This window comes from Dasypus novemcinctus, chromosome 30 (assembly GCF_030445035.2).
Source record: "Dasypus novemcinctus isolate mDasNov1 chromosome 30, mDasNov1.1.hap2, whole genome shotgun sequence".
Lineage (NCBI taxonomy): Eukaryota > Metazoa > Chordata > Mammalia > Cingulata > Dasypodidae > Dasypus > Dasypus novemcinctus.
The window spans coordinates 26,716,923-26,725,235 of record NC_080702.1 but is presented as its reverse complement, the minus strand read 5'-3'; positions in this window follow the sequence as shown (position 1 = coordinate 26,725,235).

Here is an 8,313-nt window from a genome sequence, read left to right as displayed (position 1 = left end):
AATCACTTGAGTGCATCTAACTCACAGGAATGCTGGGTGAGAGCTGAGCTGAGCTCATAGTGTAAAGCATTTCTGGTGGCCTTTGAGGTACGGTTAGGAAACAGCGGAAGCTAACTAACCGTGACCTCAAAGGCCTGATAACCGTGTGTCTTAGTCAGCCAAAGACGTGCTGCTGCAAAATACCAGAAATGGGTTGGTTTTTATAAAGGGTATGTATTTGGGGTAGGAGCTTACAGATCCCAGGCCATAAAGCATCAGCTACTTCCCTCCCCAAAGTCTATTTGGAGCAGGATGGCTGCCGACGTCTGCGAGGGCTCAGGCTTCCTGGGTTCCCACGTTCCTGGGGCTGGCTTTTTCTCTGGGCTCAGGGTTCCTCTCTTCCAGGGCTGGCTTCTCTTTCCTCTCTGTGCTGACTTCCCGGGGCTCCAGCTTAAGTCTTCAGCATCAAACTCCAACATCAAAACTCCAACATCAAGAACCCTCCACTCTGTCCTTCGCCATGCCTTTTATCCGCGAGTCCCCACCCACCAAGGGCCCTAATCATAACTCAGTCCTGCCCGGGTACAGATCGGATCGCAAGCCTGATCCAGCATTTCTGTTTGGAACTCATCAATAATATTAAACGCTGCATCATGTGAGCTCACCGTGGTCTTATGTGGCCTGATGACCCCAGGGATGGCAGAGGGGGGAGTCTCTAGTGGCCGGCCCAGGGGCTCTAGTCTCACCTGCGGAAGGAAGTCCCCTGAGGACTTGGGATGATGCTCTGGAATGCAGGACAAGGTATGGGAGCCCAGAGAACGGCCCCAGAGGGCTCTACCAAGGCCCAGTGTACCCTGGCCCTTTACCTCCCTCAGTTTCCCTCTCCCACCCTTCCCTCTCTCACTTCCCTCCAGCCACAAGCCTTTCTTAAACCCACCAGGCGCAGCCGTGCCTCAGGCCCTTTGCACTTACCTTCTCTCTGCCTGGACTTGTCTTCCCCAGCCAGCCACGAGGTCCCCCTCTCTCTTTCAGGTCACTGTTCAAATATCATCCCCCAAGGGAGGCCTGCCCCAAGGACCCTCAGACTCCCACCCCACCCGCGGGGGGGCGGGGGAAGAATAAAATAAAATAAATCTTAAAAAAAAAAAAATCCCACCTCACCCTTGGGCTCATTGCCCCTTCCCTCTGCTATGCTTTTTTCCCCAGAGCTGTCACGCCGCAATGAACATTGTTTCTGTTTATCACCCATGTCCCCACCAACCTCAAGAGGCGTGTGTCTGTCCATTGTGGTCACTGCCGGGTGCCCAGCACTCAGCACACGGCCTGGCACACAGTAGCAGCTCAATAAACAACTCAAGAGCAAAGAAAACCTGGGGTTTCGGGATTGGGGGCGGCGAGAGGCACCGGAGGGTTTCCAAGAGAGCTGATGGAGACACTGGATCCCAGGAAGGCCTCAGCTGTGGCCACAAAGAGAAAGGGAGAAGGGGGCAGCGGGAGAACACCCATAAAGGTGGGGGAACTGGGAAGCCCCAGGGTCCAGGGGTCAGTGAGGGGGGCCTTTCCCCTGCAAACAGCCCCACCCACCGCTCCCCACCTGGCTTTCCATCCCCCTGCACAGCCCCCGCCAACCCAGGTAGGATGAGTATCATGAGGGAGAAACACACTTAGGTTGTGTTAGACCGCCGAGCTGTGGGAGTTGCTTGTTACTGCAGCAAAGCTTGACTTAGGGTGACTAACGCAGAACCCAACTTCCGCGTGGCTTGCTAAGGGATGTCCTCCCCGCTCGTGGCCCCCCAAGCTACACGATGACCCCTGTTGTAAGCCCCAAGTTTCCCACACACGACGGTACTGCATTTGTGTCTATGGTCATCATCTATCTCCCCCGAGTCTCCAAGAGGGGACAACTGTGTCTGCACAGTTCATGGCCAAATCACATGTCAGGCTGCCTGGTTTCCCAGGGTCTCGGGATGTCCCCTTCTCCCCCCCCACCGAAGCAAGTCTCCCCAGGCTCAGCGGGTCCCCATCCGATCCTACATTTGGCCCCACAGGGCTTTCCCTCCCCCAGCTGGGCCGCTCCAGCCCGTCCCCGCCTGTCCTCCCCGCCTCCCCGCCCCAAAGCAGGACGATCGTGGCCACGTGGGCAGGTGAGGCTGCAGCCCCGTGGCCTGAGCACCCATCCCAGCCCCCCACCGGCCAGCCCGGACCGGTGACCTCACCGCTCTGTGCCTCAGTTTCCTCATCGGCAAGAACGCCCACGGCCTCGGGCCTTGGGGAAGGAGGACACGAACACGGGACATCCTTAGACCGCCGTCGGAGCACGGCGACCGCCACGGGATGGGAACTGTCCCCGTGAACGCTGTCAGCCGCGGCCGGTCTCACCTGGCCCAGCGCCCGGGTCAGCCGGGCCTCCTGGCCGCCACCTCCCACCCCTCCTGCCCACGCCACAGCCCAAAGGACTGATTTTTTAAAACTGGGGTGACAGCTAGACAAAAAAGAACACTCCCCATTTTAACCACTCTCAAGCAGTGCTGGCAATCACTTTTACAAAATGTCACCACTCTCAAGCATGCGACGCAATGTTTTAACTACTTTTACAATCACCACCTTTGCTTCCAACACTAGTCCGTCAGCCCAAACAGAGACTCTGTACCCAGGAAACATTAACTCCCCATTGCCCACCCCCCCACCAGCTGCCCCAGGGTACGCTGCAACCCACCTTCTGTCTCTAACCAATTTATTTTTAATTTTTGAGAAGGCTGTTTCTTTTTAGCGGTGGGTAAAATACACATATTTAAAAATTCAAATCACTTTCAGTGGGCAAAATTTAAATCATTTTAAGTGCACGGTTCTTTGGCACTCAGTACACGGACAGCATTGCGTAACTTTCACCACTTATCTATTTCCAAACTAGTTCCGAGATCCCAAACCAAAAGTCATGTAGCAATGACTTCCCACGCCCCTCTTGTCACCTCCCTGGTAAACACTACTGGTTTCTGTCTCTCTGAATTTGCTTATTCTAAGTATTTCATGTCAGAGAAACCGTACACTATTTGTCCTTTGGCTTCTGGCTTATTTCCTTCGGCATGGTATCTTTAAAGTTGATCCGTGTTGTAGCACGTACCAACTCTTTTTCACGGCTGAATAATATTCCATTGTATGGATATACCGTGTTTTGTTTATCCATTCATCTGCTGATGGGCAGTTGGCTTGCTTTCACCTTTTGGCTGTTGTGTAGAGATATCAGTTCAAGTCCCTGCTCTCGTTTCTTTTGGGTATATATATATACCTAGCAGTAGACTTGCCGGGTCATATAGTAATTCTAATGTTTAGCTGCCTGAGGAAACGCCAGACGGTTTTTCCTCGGTGGTTGCCCCATTTTACATTCCTACCAACAATGTGCGAGAGTTACCATTCCTCTACTTCATGCCAACACTTGTTATTCTCTGTTTTTAAATAGTAGGCATTCTAGTGGGTATGAAGTGGTATCTCATTGTAGTATTAATTTGCATTTCTTTAATGATTCATGATGTTGAGAATTTTTTCATGTCCTTACCAGCCATTTAATATCTTCTTTGGGGAAGTGACTCTTCAAATCCTTGGCCCATTTTAGGTTGGGTTGTTTGTCTTTTTGTTGTCAAATTGTAAAAGTTCTTTAGACAGTCTGGATATTTAATCCTTATCAGGGAAGCGGATGTGGCTCTAGCTATCGGGCTCCCGCCTACCACATGGGAGGTCCCAGGTTCAGTTCTCGAGGCCTCCTGGAGAAGGCGAGCTGGCGCAATGGGCAGGTGTGGCGAGCTGATGCGACAAGCTGACGCAACAAAGAGATAAAGCCGAAAGATAATGAGAGACACAGCAAACCAGGGGGATGAGGTGGCTCGAGCAATTGAGCGCCTCTCTCCCACGTGGTAGGTCCCAGGTTTGGTTCCCGGTGCCTCCTAAAGAGAAGACAAGCAGACAGCAAGTGCAAACAATGAAGGGGGTGGGCTGGAGAATGAATAAATAAAATAAATCTAAAAAAAAAAATCCTTATCAGAGGGAGCAGCTGTAGCTCAGTGGTTGAGCACCTGCTTCCCATGTACGAGGTCCCCGGTTCAATCTCCAGTATCTCAAAAAAAAAAAAACCCTCATCAGACCTATGATGTTTTAGTTTGTTAAAAGCTGCTGGGGGGGAAGCGGACTTGGCCCAGGGGTCAGGGCGTCCGTCTACCACATGGGAGGCCCACGGTTCAAACCCCGGGCCTCCTGACCCGTGTGGAGCTGGCCCACGCGCAGTGCTGATGCGCGCAAGGAGTGCCCTGCCACGCAGGGGTGTCCCCCGCGTAGGGGAGCCCCACGCGCAAGGAGTGCACCCAACAAAGAGAGCCACCCCAGGTGAAAAAAGTGCAGCCCGCCCAGGAGTGGCGCCGCACACACGGAGAGCTGACGCAGCAAGATGACACAACCAAAAGAGACACAGATTCCTGGTGCTGCCGACAAGAATGCGAGCGGACACAGAAGAACACACAGCGAATGGACACAGAGAGCAGACCGCGGGGGGGGGGGGGCAGGGGAGAGAAATAAATAAAAAAATTTAAAACCAAAAACCCAGCATGCATTTTATGCTTACGGCACATTTCAAGGTTGACAGGCCACGTCTCAAGAGCTCAGTGGCCACAGGAGCAGCCACTATATTGTGCATCACATGTCATATAACCACTGCCAAGTGCAAGACTCAAGGCACCTCCCTGAACCACAGATGTAATCATGCCTAACCACGTGAGGCGTTGCTTCATTTTTCAAAAATGTATTTACTTCTCCCACCCTCTTGTTGTTTGCATTTGCTGTGTTTGTTTGCTGTGTCCTGGTCTTCTTTTTAGGAGGCACTGGGAATCGAACCAGGGACCTCCATGTGGGAGAGAGGCGCCTAATGGCTTGAGCCCCCTCCATTCCCTGCTTGTTGTGTCTCTCATTGTTTTCCTCCTTGTATCTCTCATGTCATCTTATTGCATCCGCTTGATGCGCCTTTCTTTTTTTTAATTTAATTTAATTTATTTTTTCTTTATTGCTTTCCCCTCCCCGCCCCCAGTTGTCTGTTCTCTGTGTCTATTTGCTGCGTCTTCTTTGTCCACTTCTGTTGTCAGCGGCACATGAATCTGTTTCTTTTTGTTGCATCATCTTGTTGTGTCAGCTCTCCGTGTGTGCAGCACCATTCCTGGGCAGGCTGCACTTTCTTTTGCCCTAGGCGGCTCTCCTTACGGGGCGCACTCCTTGCATGTGGGGCTCCCCTACACGGGGGACACCCCTGCGTGGCAGGGCACTCCTTGCGCGCATCAGCACTGCGCATGGGCCAGCTCCACACGGGTCAAGGAGGCCGGGGTTTGAACCGCGGACCTCCCATGTGGTAGACGGACGCCCTAACCACTGAGCCAAGTCCACCACCTTGATGCGCCTTTCCATTGCATCAGCTCGCTATCTTGTCTGTCTTCTTTAGGAGGCACTAGGAACTGAACCTGGGACCTCCCATGTGGTAGGGTGCCCAATTGCATGAGTCACATCTGCTTCCCGGTCATTGCTTCTATTTTTTATAACTTTTTATTATTTTGTGTGTTTCTTTTTTTTTTAGTATTTTGTTGCATTTTTTAAGGTTTGTTTATTTCTCTTCCCCCCACCACCATTGTCTGCTCTCTGTCCACTCGCTGTGTGTTCTTCTGTGTCTGCTTGTACCCTTGTTGGCACCAGGAAATTGCATCTCTTTTTTTTGTTGCGTCATCTTGTTGTGTCAGCTCTCCGTGTGTGCAGCACCATTCCTGGGCAGGCTGCACTTTCTTTGGTGCTGGGCGGCTCTCCTTACGGGGCGCACTCCTTGCGCGTGGGGCTCCCCTACGCGGGGGACACCCCTGCGTGGCAGGGCACTCCTTGCGCGCATCAGCACTGCGCATGGGCCAGCTCCACACGGGTCAAGGAGGCCCGGGGTTTGAACCCTGGACCTCCCACGTGGTAGGCGGACGCCCTATCAGGTGAGCCACGTCCGCTTCCCTTGTTGCTTCTTAATCTCTATGTTTCAAAAAAACATAACTTCCAGGGAAGCAAGAGCCCCCACTTATCCTAACTTCCTTATTCTTTCCAGAACTTTCTCCAGGCACCTGCGGTGTTCCCACACCGAGGGCCAGTGATGCAAACAGGAGAAAACCAGCTGCCTCTCCTCTTGTCTCTCCCATGTTGGAATGAGACGGATGCACAACAAATGTTTGTTGAGTGACTCAGTGAACGATTATGGGAGGCTGCATTCCTCAAAGCGTCTTCCGGCTGCGGGTTGCCACAGCAGTCCCCTCCAACTAGCTCTCAAAAGCGATTCTAACACAGACCTCTGAGGTGGGTACTGTCGCTATTCCCATTTCACAGATGGGGAAATGGAGGCTCAGAGCCATGAAGGAATTTTCCCAGGGACAACCAGCCAAAGAAGCTGAGGCACTATTATCCCTCCTGATAATCTTTCAGTCACCAGGCATTTAAAACTCAGAAATCAACCCAATTAATAGAAGAGGGGGGGCTGGAAAAGTTTTGAACGATGGATGGCAAATAAACTCCCAAAAAGGAGTGTCATTAGACATCGGGGACAATGCAAAAATACTGTGACACTCCAATACTTCTCCACACCTGTTTCGATGGAGAAAATTTTAAAGACTGAGCTCACCAACTGCTGACGGGAATTTGGAAGAACTGGAACATTTAAAATACAAGCAGTTTAGGGGAAGCAGTTCAAGTGGTTGAGCTCCTGCCTACCACAAAGGAGGTCCGTGGTTCAGTTCCTGGTGCCTCCAAAAGAAGATAGCAAGCTGGCACGATGGGCAGATGCAGTGAGCTGGCACAACAGGCAGGCACAGAGAGCTGATGCAACAAGATGACGCAACAAAGAGACACAAAGGGAAAAGATAAGGAGAGACCCAACAAACCAGGGAACGGAAGTGGCTCAAGCGATTAGGCGCCTCCCTCCCACATCCAACTTCCCGGGTTCAGTTCCTGGTGCCTCCTAAAGAATCAAGAAAGGAAACGGACTTGGCCCAGTGGTTAGGGCGTCCATCTACCACATGGGAGGTCCGCGGTTCAAACCCCGGGCCTCCTTGACCCGTGTGGAGCTGGCCCACGCACAGTGCTGATGCGCGCAAGGAGTGCCCTGCCACGCAGGGGTAGGGGCGTAGGGGAGCCCCATGCACAAGGAGTGCGCCCCGTAAGGAGAGCCGCCCAGCGCGAAAGAAAGTGCAGCCTGCCCAGGAATGGCGCCGCACACACTTCCCGTGCCACTGAGGACAACAGAAGCGGACAAAGAAACAAGACGCAGCAAATAGACACAGAGAACAGACAACCGGGGGAGGGGGGAATTAAATAAATAAATAAATCTTAAAAAAAAAAAAAGAATCAAGAAAGAAGAACAGACACGGCTAAATGCAAACAACGAAGGGGTAGGGAGAAATAAAAATAAATCTTTAAATATATATATACATAAGCAGTGTGGTCTAGATTTATATCTAGGATTATATCTCAACAGAGCTGAAAAAAATTCAGTCTGGGGTGCACTAGGGCACAAACGCACACGGATTCAGTGAAGTCAGAGAGTTCATGAAGTAGGATTTTCTCCTAAGCACTGTATTATAGTGACAACCTTCATTTTATTTTATCGCGGGCCTCTCAGCAATTCCAAGAATGTTTTTGCACGTCTCCACCCAGTTCCCATGCCCCTCGGTGAAATAAATCACGCCCTTCAAATCCCTCCCAGGCGACTGGTTGCTGGAATAAATTACACAGTCTTAAAGAAAACATCAAGACGGCAGCCAGACTCTTTCTCACGATAGATCAGTCTCCTTGTCAAAATTCCCTGCCTCTTTGGGGCCAGCTCCTGTCAGCTCGCGAGCGTTCATTACCTTATAGAAGGTGTGAGAGACTGCTCTAGGGATACGCCCCGGTGGTGGCTTTCTTTTTGGCTTTCTTCATTTAACAAACATATCCAGACAAACTATGCGTGCCTGACGTTGTGATTTGGCCGTGGAACATTGCAGACACAGTCGTCTCATCTTGGAATCTTGGGGGTAGAATGGGGGAGATAGACGATGAACATATACACAAATGCAATGATCACGTGGGAAACTCGGAGCTTACAATAGGGGGAAATCATGTCGCTCGGGGGCGGTGAGCTGGGAGGACATCCCTTAACGAGCCACTTGTAAATTGGGTTCTGTGTTAGTCACCCTAAGTCAAGTTTTGCTGCAGTAACAAACAGCTCCCAAAGCTCAATGGTTTAAGGCAACCAAAGTTTGTTTCTCCCTCATGATACTCATCCTACAGGGGTTGGCAGGG